The following is a 12,805-nucleotide window of genomic DNA, read 5'->3' as shown; positions in this document are numbered from 1 at the left end:
AGCAGACGAAAGAACAGCGCAGGGTCCTGTGTCGTTCCTCCACGAAGATGGGGAGTAACAGGAAATGGCTAAATTAAGCTAATTAGCATGCATTGCTTCACATTATGTTTTGAGTTGAGACCACTTAATCTACTCCTAATGAATTTTTCAAGGAATACATTATTAAGTAGAGTTAACATGTTCTACAATAATGTCCCATGCTTGTTTCTCCTTTTGAAATTTCCATCTTTAGACAGGCAATCTTCTCATTGCCCACTCTACTCTCAACTCAGCCCCTGGTAGTAGCCATTCTATTCTTCTGAATTTAACATTTTTTTACATGCTACATATAGGTGAGATCGTGTGCTACTTGCCTTTCTTTACCTAGTTTATTTCATTTAACCAATTGTCCTCTAGGTTCATCATTGCGAATCACAAGATTTCCTTTGTACAAGCTGAGCAGTACTTCATTCCCCAGTGGTCTGTTGATGGAGATTTATGTTGATTGCCTATCCTGGCTATTGTGAATAACATTGCAGTGATCATGGGGGTGCAGACATTTCTTCAATAAACTGAATTCAACTCCTTTGGCTATGAACTCCATAGCCAGATTGCTGGATCATATAGTAGCTCCATATTTTATTTAAGAAACCTCCATATTGGTCTCAATGACTACCAATTTACATTCCAATGGACAGCATGCAAGAGTTCCCTCTTGCCTACATGCTCACAAGCAGCTATTATCTCTCAGGCTTTTTTTTTTTTTTAATTAGGCAGAGTTACAGTGAGAGACAGGTCTTCCTTCCGTTGGTTCACTCCCCAAATGGCCGCTATGGCCAGCGCGCTGTGCTGATCTGAAGCCAGGAGCCAGGTGCTTCTTCTTGGTCTCCCCTGTGGGTGCAGGGTCCCAAGCACTTGGGCCATCCTCTGCCTTCCCAGGCCACAGCAGAGAGCTGGCCTGGAAGAGGAGCAACCAGGACTAGAAGCCGGCGCCTGTATGGGATGCCAGCGCCGCAAGCAGAAGGTTAACCTAAGTGAGCCATGGCGCCAGCCTCTCGGGCTTTTCTAATAGCCCCATTATGGTTTTGATCCATATTTTCCTGATCATCAGTGGTGTTGAGTACCTTTTTATTAGTCTGTCTTTTTTGGAAACCTGAGACCTCGTTGGCCATTAGTACATCTTTTTCCAAAAGTCTATTCTGGATTCTAGAAATATTTAATCCAACTGTTTTGTGGTCTAGAGAACACCTGACCCTGAGAAATCTAAAGGCCTGAAACTTACATAAACTCACTTTTTCTGTCTTCTAGTCTGGTACTTTGTTACGCAACATTGAAACCAAGTCAACCAGTTGATCTTATGAAAGAAATATATATATGGTGTACATATTGAAATATGGTGACATATCAAAAACATTACAAATAGTTATATAAAATATCAAATATGTATAACAGTATAATGTGCCTAACATAATTTAATACATATTTTATATGCAATATACATTTTTATAAATTACATATATCATAAGTAAAAATGCAAAAAAGTTGCTTGGCAACTTGGAAAATCCAAACAATATACAATGGCCTGGATCTATTTTTTACTGAATCCCAAAATAAATGACAGTTCTTGCATTAACTTTATTTGATGTCCCTAAATCACTATTGGCTGTTAAAAGCATTTCTTCATCCTACACCACCAAATACTGAACCCCTTAAGAGTCTAAACTGAGAAGCATTCCCCATGGGCATTGAGATCATGACCTTCAAAGTCAAGCAGACATAAGTCAAGGCTACTTGTCTGCCATTTTCGAGATATAGGAGTAAGAACAACTTCCCTAACCTCTCTATTTCTATTTGTTTCCTCATCTCTAAAATGATATTTATACATATTGAATTATTTTCTGGATATAACTGTATAGTCACACAGCAGTCAGTAAATACTAGTACAGATTTTTAGTTCTCTTCTCAGTTCTTGCACATGGTGAGAGCTCAATAAATACTTGTTATGCCAAATCAAAATTTAAGTTTCCCTTCAAATTCTTTTATATTTCTCCCTCTTCAGTCTTAGCTTGATTCCATTAATTTTGTCACCCAGATACTGACAGAGCATAAAAGCTATCTTGAATTATTTATATTCACCTTGGGTCTTCCAAGAAAACAAACAGCCAGCTGCATCAGATCTTGCCAACAGCATTCTTTGTCAACACAGAGCAACAAAAGCAGCTATGCAAGTTAGTAAAAGTCGCTTTTTTTTTTTTTTCCTGGGGTAACTTATCGGCGATGGTGAGAGAGATGCAAACATCAAATAGTAATGTGAACAATTTAAGTATGAAGCAAACAGTCTGAGTTTTCCTTAATGTAGAAACACATCGGATGAAGGGATCATGAAGCTATTATCTGAAAGTCAGCCAAGATGAAAACTTTCCTTGGAAATTATCAGGTAATAACTGAAGAGAAAATAGTGGAGCCTCTTTAGCCCAAATTACCTACCCAATCACAGGAATTCTCTTGAATATGCAGTGGAAGCAGACTTTCCTATCTCAATTTGTACTCCCTCTCTGGATTATTACAGAATTGAATTATTGGATCTGTCTCCTAATACATCACAACTTCACTATAGCATCTTGGTTTCTTCATATCAAAGAATCAAAGAATGATTATGTGATCCGAAGCTTGTCTCATTAACTCTAAGTTCAAATCCATCCCAAATCCACCTTAGCACCCCAGTCTCTCAGGCCTGAACTTCTGCAAGAGCCTCCTGACTATTTCTGTTTCCATTTACTCTATCTACACTCTACCCAACAGCCAGTGCAATACTTAAGCCAGAGCCCTACCTATATGTTTTATCTCTGGAGTTAAGTGCAGACTCATTTTTATGGCCTCCAAGGCCTCACACAATTAGTTCCCTAACTTTCTGTTTAACTTTATCCCCTATCACTTTTTTTCCTCCATTGTTTCCAGCTATTTCTCAAATGTACCACATGGGAGCTTATTAAGGGATTTGAGTTTCCTTGTCAATGCTTGGCAGAGCCTCTCTGTGGAGGTTTGACTGTCTCATGCCTTTGATAATTCAGGTAATTGTTCAGAGACTTTTGAAGATTGCGTCTCCCAATACACTTACCCGATTCTATTTTTCTCATTTTATGGCATTAATGAGTCACACATCAATATTGTCCGTGTGTGTCTACCAGCATTTCAGCTCTGTTTCAGGCCCTTGTGATAAGGTTACATAATATATGGCACATAGTAAGTGCTCAACAAATTTTTTGACTGAGGAATATGAGAAATGTTTCTAAAGCTCTTATTAGAACACTGGGCCCACAATACACATGCAGAGAATCATTTACTTAAGTTGTTAAATTTGAAATGTAATATGAAACTAGGAAAAAATATTGAACAAATCTAATAGCATGACCTCTAATACCAGACTAGGAAAAGCTCTAGAGGTCAGTAGGTAGAAAAGATGTAACTGATGACTTAAGATCAGGTGACCTGATCTTAGAATTTTATCAGACACATGCCTTCCTATTCTTATCGACTAACCTGATCTGGTCACTAGTGACAGTCTGTTCATTCGTGCCTGGGATGTAGGAAGCAATGAACACAGCTCAGTGTTAGAACCGACTGCAGTGCTGTTGTTAGCAAACCTTATGCTCAAATTGTCTTCATGGCCAAAGAAAGTTCCATCCTGGCACCCAGTCCTTATTTTATGTAGATGCTCCAAGGATTCAACATCAAAGGCATTTGGGGACAATGTGTCAACCCTCAGGAAATTGATTTCTATTGCCCAAAAAGAAAGAGTATGTTTTTACCAACTATGAGCCCAGGGCCTGTGAACTGTTTCCTGTCACCACCACATTTTAAAGCTTGTTAGTCTTGACATGCAGGCAGAGGCTATTATTTTAATTTGTATTTCTGGAAGACAACCCTGGCCTAGATATCATTCTAGTGCATAGTGTGTATGTATAAAGAAGTGACTTTGCTTGCTGCTTCCCCAACCCCTGTATATAATTAGTTACATTCTAGACTGAGACGGGGAAAAATGAACAGGTAGAAAAAATATTTTTGGCCTGGCCTCATGCTAAGTCTAGAAACCAAATGTATTTGTTTCTTTGAAAAGAAAAAAGTGTCTCCCAAGTCCTTGGCAGAGTGCTCAAAGTAGCCTTTATGTAAGTGCTGGAAGTTGTCGCTAGTCCAAGGCCAAGGACTGCAGTTCAGTGTGTGCAAGATCAAACACAGGTGAGACAGAAAAGCTGTGGAGTTCAGCAAGTCACCCTGGGGGGAGAGCCCAGAGGAAGACTGGGGCGGTGTGTGTGTGGGGAGTGCGGAATCTTATATATTAACAGAAGTTGAAGTACGGCTGCCTGGAGATTTGAAGTATTGGAGGGACCTCTTAGAAAATTTCTTTTCACCACACAGAATGGCAGGGACGAGACTCGGCATAGAATTGTCCCTTTGGTGAAGTTCTGTTTTTACCTCCAGCACAACCCTTGAGATCTCAGAGGTAAAAATAAACCTAGCTAAAACGTGAAATCCCACGACTTCATGAGGAGACCTGGAAAGTTCACTCCGGCAGCATAATTGCTTTGCTTTCCTGTTCTTCCGTTCATTCGGAATTTATTGAGTGCCTGCTAAGTGGCCTGATATGTGGTGGGAAGCAAAACCTGAACTTCCACCCCCACTCCCAACCCCCTAGTGTACGGTCCTGATTCAAAATGGCACACAGATCTTCAGTTGCTTCGCCCAGCTGTGGAGACTAATTTGCACAACAGACATTCTCTCTTGTGTGTTAGTGACCCAGTGGAACCGAATGGGAACACGATTTTACTTCTGTTCCCACCTGCTTCTGTCACGTCTCTGAACCCTCTCATTCTTAGGAACTCTCAACTGCTGAACTCGATGTCCTTCAGGAATCTTCCTGCATGCCAGTACACTTATAGTCTCTGCCCATACCTTAGGACAAGCAAGAACATGAATTTAAATCATGACAAGTCTTCAGTGGCAACCATGTATTTGCTCACGGGTTCTAAGCAATTAGATTTCAGGTAATAGGTTTTGTTCCCAATATGTAAATTCTGGCTGCATCTGGATCTTTCCTCATTTAGAATGAAATCATTTTTTTTTTGACCAACATTTATTGAGTCCTCACTCTATGCAGGCACTGCAAATACAAGGTTGAATAAGAGACATCTGGCTTTGGGAGAGTCACTTGAAATTCTAAACAGACATTACAGCCCACCATGGCTAGTGGGCTAGTGGCTAGTATTGGTTAATACTGGAATGGTATGTGAGGAGGAAAAACTAGTTCTGCCAATAGTCAGATTATATAGGGTGAGGCTTAGGAGAGATGAAATTGGATAAAAAATTCAGGAAGTATTATATGAGCAAGTGGAGAAAGGCATTCAAAGTAGAAGGAACAATGAGGACCAAGACACTCAAAGTTGAACAGCTGATGGGTTGGAAAGCATCAAATACTGGAGATTGGATGCAGTGTTCATTTTCATTTCTTATTTCTCAGGATTTTACTCCATCTACTGTATTTATGATCACGTACCATAGTTTTAGTTCATTCAAAAAATGATTTTGAATATTTACAATGTGTTAGGCAATGTGACAATCTTGATTCTATTGGTATTGTTAAATCTCATAATCGTAATAGATGAATAAATAATAGTAGTAAAAATTTTTTGTTTCTTCTGCATGCTATTCTCTAGAGGTCACAGGCATTCTGGCACACAATGACTCGAGCACAATAAACATTTTAAAACATCGCTATGTCCATCTATGTACTGATCAAAGAGTGAACCTTCTCCAGAGGGCTTTACAGGGGACCAAGAAAATAATCAAATATCTTTATAAAAGATAGAATGCTCAGTGATAGCTAAAGCATCCTGCTCTTACAAAGCCCCTTCCAAAGTGATTGATTCTAATCATACTGCAGCATGTCTCTAAACAGGACACGTGATGACCATAAGGCAAGTCTGTCTGCTCTCCAATCTCCTGTTGTGCAAACTCCCTACAAAGACCTCAGCAAGTGTTCTCAGCTTTTGCTTAGCAAGAATAAACAGCTAAGGTAAAGTTCTTCCTTGTGTGTCTGAGATGTTAATAGCTCCTCAGGTTGTGCCAGCCTGACATTGTGGAAATGACTAATGACACGTTAGGTGTGTTTTAGAGACAGAAAAGGTTCATCACCATAGCAATCATTATCATGGTCTGACTGTTATTATTCACAATGTTGAATCTCTCCTTTCTTGCTGCCCACACCAATCCCATATGCAAGATGTACACACAGTTCCTGCAGAGAATATTTCTGTAGAAGCAGATCATTAACTGGCTGTTTATGCCTCATAAGAACCTGTGTGGAAGGCTCTTTTAGTGATGCATCTTTCTTGATAGTTATCTATGAATACAGAGTACAATATCTCTGCATTCTGGATCCCAAGTATTACAAAGGAAGTCGAGTTGACTTGACTGGTTATTTAATGAAGACTGAAATAGAATGCAGCCATGATCTTCAGCTATTGCAGTCTCCAATGACCAATTTTTGTCTGTTAGTTAAATACCCCCCGCTTACCTATCCTCTCAAGTAGCATGACAAGCTATAGAAAAGAAAATCTCAAACTTGTATCACACCACAATGCCAATCAATTTGCTTTAGGAAATAAAAACTTGGTGTACTATTGAAGATGCTCCCTCTGTATCACTTAACTTGTTCCTTCACTTGATTATCCTGAATACTCATTTAGTGATCACCATGTTACACACTGTGCTGAACTCTGAGGATGTACCAATGAACTGTCTACAGTCAAGCTTTAGTATTAAAGGAAGATATATAAACAGATATCTGTCACTCAAGGAGTGCAGTGCTACTATTCATCTTTAACACCAAATTGAACATCTATGTGCCAGACATGACATTAGATATTGAAGGTAAACCTCGGAACTTCATAGAAAACATTTGAGGAAAAAAATGTTACCATACTAGAATGTTACAAGTTCATCAACAAAAATATGAAATGTAACGGCATCTCGGCAAATGGCATCTTTATTTAGAGACAATCAAAACTTGCTGAGATGGTGACAGCTCAGTCAATTTTAAGGAGCGTACGGATTCACTGCATGGACTGTTAGGCATTTTAGCCTAGGAAAGGCACAAATGGAAGAAATGGTTGTATTTATCATTCCAGCAGTAAGAGTGGAGGGGAAAAAAGCAAACATTGCTCCTGAAGAAGAAAATGTTTTGACTTATTTTACTGCAAATGAAAGGTGAAGTGAGCTGTGACTGTAATTATACTTTAGAATAATCCTTCTGATGGAAGGTAGAAGTTGGACTGCAGAGCGCTCTTGGTCACAGAAATGGGTCCAAAAGTCAAAGGAATACTTGATCCAACTGGAAATTGTAAGTCTTTCTGGGATGATTTTTACCTGAAGTGGAGGAAGGCAGCATCTCTCTCCTCTTGCTTTGTCAATTTGGGTTTCATAATATCTTCTATTATATGGAGCAAGTCCCCCTGTAATAGGAAAGTAGGACAAAGAATAGCAGGATGACAGAGGGGAAGAGTGTGAAAGAACTGAAAATTTTCAGGTGCTTGAATTCCATTGGGTTCAGAGCCAGCTCCACCTCTGTCCATAATTTTTCTCCTGTGATTTGTCTATCACTTGCAACTAAGGATCATGCCTCATACAGAAAGGTTGGGCTGAATTCATGAGTAGACATTTAGCCGTCGGCTGAGAACAGGCATTCCAAGAAAAGGGGCTAGCACTTGTGATTTGTGTGTGGCCAGAGCACAGTAACGCTATGAAGAGTGGCAGGTGGTGACACTGGAGAGTTGGCCAATGACCAGGACACAAATGACCTTGTCAATCATACCAAGCAGAGATCTTATCCTGTAGAAGAGCTTTTCACAAAGTATTTTGATAAGAGTTGTTTTTAGCTCTTATTCTACAACAGGCCAATATTTTGGTAAAATACACTAAAATGAACCAGTACAGAAAAATATATAGGACTAGCCAGACCAGATCTTTTAATTAAGATACTTTATAGACAGTGATGGAATGGTGGGGAACCCTGGAATTGTCTTACATGAAACTGTTGATATAATTTTAGCTTCCTATAATGACTATCTGCAAAGTACAGAACTAAAAAGCATGTCTTTAATGATACACTGCAAGCTTTGCTCTCAATCATATCCTGGGCAAGATTTTCGCAAGACCTTGGATGGCTGTATAGAAGACATGCTGGTAAAAGCTGATGACACAGTTATTAAGTCTAACACTTTAAATGATTGAATTAGGATTTTTTTAAGGCTGTTATAGCTACCCAGGAAGGAAATGAGCTTGATTTGTGAGAGGGTCATTTTCTTGACACTGTTAGTAGAGACTGAAAGAAGCAGAAAAGGAAGGGGTGTGTGTGTATACAGGCATATGTTCTAGAGGTAACGACTCGGGTACTTAAAAATCCTCTTCCCAGTTCTGCTTTCAGTCATCCTCACTGGTAAGTCATCTAATTGGGCACAAATGGAGACAAGGATTTTCTGCCCTAGAAGTCTGCCACGTGTATTACATAGGTATCTGTACTATAATCTCAGGGTTAGGAAACATGGGCAGTTGGGCTATTCCTCCATTACCTGGTTACATGAAATAGACCCATCCATATGCAGAACCAGTGCCTTAAAATGATCCCCCTGCAATATATTTTCATAAATTGATTTATTCTGTGGTAGTGTTCTATGCTTAAAAGAGGTTCTGAAGGGCAAATAAAACAATCTTCTCAGTGAACTTTGAAAAACACTTTTTGAAAGCTCAGCGAGTCAGAGGAAGGATTCTCCATGAGGTTATCACATAACATCCCTCTTGTACAGAACTAATAATTCAGAGAAAATGATCCCCCCCCCACCTGACTCCTCCTCTTGAAGGCTGACTGATTTCCTCAGCCACAAGCTGTCGGATATCTTTTTGGAGCTGTCTTTGAGGATGATCTTGATTGAGCCAATCAATCAATTTCCCACCGTGCTGGTGCTCTGACTTCCCACTAAAGGCTTTAGCAGGAAGGCACATAATTAAACTCCCTGTGTACCAGTAAACTGCACTATTGCACTGGAATATGCAATCTCTTTCCCAAGACCTTTCAGTTAGTAAAACGTCTGGAAAGACTTTTAGACTAGTTCTAGCAAAAATTCAAAATAATAACAATCAGTTTGCATTTTATTGGACACTTACTATGGGCCAGATAATATACTAAATATCTAAATGTTAGACTTATCTGATTTAACATCCTTTCTCACTCCCTGGCCATCTTTATGGCTGCTCTTGATTGGAGGCTGTCCTGCCTAGCTCTAAAGCAGGAAGACAGGAGCCGCCAAGAAGATGAAGAAAGTCAGAGTCTAAGACTAGACTCCAACTTGTGGAACTGGAGGGTACATGCTGGGGTATAAGCAGACTTTGTAGATGTCTAGATGAGGTAAAGTGAAGCAGGTCATCCTTTTTATTTTTTGACAGAGTTAGACATTGAGAGAGACAGAAAGGTCTTCCTTTTTTCCGTTGGTTCACCCCCAAAGTGACCGCTGCGGCCGGCCGGTGCGCTGCGCTGATCTGAAACCAGGAGCCAAGTGCTTTCTCCTGGTCTCCCATGTGGGTGCAGGGCCCAAGAACCTGGGCCATCCTCTACTGCTTTCCCAGGCCACAGCAGAGAGCTGGACTGGAAGAGGAGCAACCGGAACAGAATCTGGCACCCCAACCAGGACTAGAACCCGGGGTGCCGGCGCTGCAGGCGGAGGATTAGCCTATTGAGCTGCGGCACCAGCAAGTCATCCTTTCTGACAACTGATGACCTGATGTGGGCCAAACTGGGTGTCTGCTATGACGATGACAATAACATTGAATTGGTCACAGCATATGGAAAATATAATAGGGTGTGCATACTGGTTGTTGGTGATCCAGAGAATTCTAATATAATTAGATGCATGTCAGAACATAAGCAGTAGCCCAAACAAGATTTTTCCTTAAAATTTGCTAGAGCCTAGTTAGAAAAACAAAACTTGTACAGACATAAAATCAAGCTAAAAATTTTTTAACAAAGTTGAATCAAAATATATTAGACTGACACACAAATTACAGAATACATAATATGCTTGATTATATAGGGATCATTTCTGACCAAAATTTGAGACCAAAAATTAGTCTACATTATAATGCAGAACAAGATTTAAAGATCATAGAGGGGCCAGCATTGTAGAGTGGCAGATAAAGCTGCAGCCTGTGATGTCAGCATCCCACTGATGACAGTCGAGAAAACGCTTCTGTGAGAAAGTATGGTCTGGGGCCAGCGCTGTTGTGTAGCAAGTTAATCCACCATCTGCAGTGCCGGCATTCTATATGGGCACCAGTTTGAGTCCTGGCTGCATCATTTCCAATCCAGCTCCGTGCTAATATGCCTGTGTAAGCAGCAGAAGATGGTACAAGTCCTTGGGGACCCTGCCATCCACATGGGAGACTCAGAAGCTCCTGGCTTCTGACCAGTCTCAGATCTGGCCATGTGGCCATTTGGAGAGTAAACCAGCAGATGAAGTGTTCTGTCTTTCATTCTTCCTTTCAAATAAGTAAATCTTTTAAAAAAGTTAGAAATCACACTACCTAATGACAATGCAATAAAATTAACCTGTTGAGAAAGTACTTGGAAAATTTTAAACATACTTCTAAATGCATGGGTTATAGAATATACCGTAATATTTCAAATGAAAATTTAACAATACTACATGTCAAACTTCCCAAATACAAACTAATATTTAGAGTAAACTTTATAGCATCCAATGCATTTAAGAAGATGAGTAACAGCACTGAAATAAGAATACAAGATGTTAGAAAATGAACAGTCAAATAACTCAAAGTAGAAAGAAAAATGGTAAGAGTAAACATTTAATTACAAACACCTAATTTTCTATTAACAAATCAAGTATTTTTTGGACTAATCTTAAGATTTGTCTACTTTATCCTATAAATTGTAGGGAATTCTCACATAGCACTTGGCATGAAAAGAATAAATTTAATATGTGGCAGCAATGAAAATGCATAACTGAATATTCTAAATGCCCCATACAGAACTTAAACTATCTTCTAGAAAAACAAATGTAGCCAAAACTGACTGAAGATTTAAAACATTAATAATTATAAATGATTCATTATAACTAGTTGTATATACATAGTTCAAAATTATTATAGGGTATTTTTACAGAAATTCTCATGGAATAGTTCATCTCTATTTTATGAAACTTCAGGATATAAAATAAGAAATTAGCATTCTTAAAGGGTTGAATAGTGGCCTTTCAAAAATCTATGCATGTCTTGATTCCTAGAATTTGTGGATATTAGTGATGGGATGGGAAAACAGTGGGTATAACCTGACATGTATGGTAAAAGACGTGATTTTCTCTAGGGACCTTGATGTGACGAGAGGACCCTAACAGCAATCACTTTTGTATGTCCTGAAAGTTTTGAAACACAAAAGAAGCCAATATGATCAGAGAAGCAGAGATTGCAGTAATCTGAGGACAAGCTAAGAAATGCCTGTGACCGCCAGAGACTGAGAGGCAAGGAACAGCCTCCACTCCAGAATCTTCTGACACCCACAGTTCATACTTTTGGCCTCCAGAACTGTGAGGAAATATTTTAGTCTTAAGCTGCCAAGTTTGTGGCAATTTGTATAGCACACATAGGAAATTAAAATTCCTCCCATCCCATGCTAAAAGTATAGTAAAATTTGATATCTAAATCAGACAGGGCATTGTGTGTGTGTTGGGGGATTTAGGCAAAAAATTCACTTAAAATATGAAGCAAAAATCCTATAGAAAATATCATGCAATTAAATATGTGGATGTCCATGTACTAGAATATGGCTGAACACACAAATTATCTTTGACTTTTTTTTTAAAGATTTATTTATTTGAAAAGCAGAGTTAAAGAAAGAGGCAGAGGTCTTCCATCCACTGGCTTACTCCCCAACTGGCCGCAATGGCTGGAGCAGCACCGAACTGAAGCTAGGAGCTTCTTCCAAGTCTCCCATGTGGGTATAGGGGCCCAAGGACCTGGGCCATCTTCTGCTTTCCCAGGCCATAGCAAGGAGCTGGATGAGAAGTGGAGGAGCAAGGACTTGAATCGGTGCCCTCTTCATTTACTTTTTTCCTTCATTTTTTTGTAATGAGTTTTGTGTTAGTTTCACTATACATCTATACACATGTGTGTGTATATATAAGTATATGCGGAAACTTATGTACACAGAAAACATAGAAATATGGATGAAAATAAGTTAAGAATAAAGAATTTCCACAACCAAAATATTCAGCTTTTAGATAAAATTCATCAAGTAGTTGACACAATGAACAAAACCAGACTCATGCCAGCACAGAGAAACTTCAGAACGCTGTGGACTGAGAATATACTAACAATTTTCCAGAAAATAGAAGGTAACAGTCAAAAGATCTCATCAAAAGTAAAGGCTGGTAACTGGAAGGCAACAGAAAAGTGCTTTCAAAAATCTGAAGAGTCAATACTAGCATTGTGAAGAGCAGGTAAAGTCACTGCATGTGGCTGGCACCCTGTTTGGGCGCCTGTTCGAAAAGCTCCACTTCTGGTCCACCTCTCTGCTAATGGCCTGGAAAAAGCAGTGGAAGATGGCCTGAGTGCTGGTGCCCTTGCCACCCATGTGGGAGATCCAGAAAACACTGCTGGCTTCTGACTTCAGACTAGTCATTGTGGCCATCTGGAGAGTGAACCAGCAGATGAAAGGCCTCTCCCTGTCTCTTCCCCTCTCCCTTTCTCAATGCAACTCTGAACT

This window comes from Oryctolagus cuniculus, chromosome 6, assembly GCF_964237555.1.
Source record: "Oryctolagus cuniculus chromosome 6, mOryCun1.1, whole genome shotgun sequence".
NCBI lineage: Eukaryota > Metazoa > Chordata > Mammalia > Lagomorpha > Leporidae > Oryctolagus > Oryctolagus cuniculus.
Note: the sequence above shows the minus strand (reverse complement) of the source record.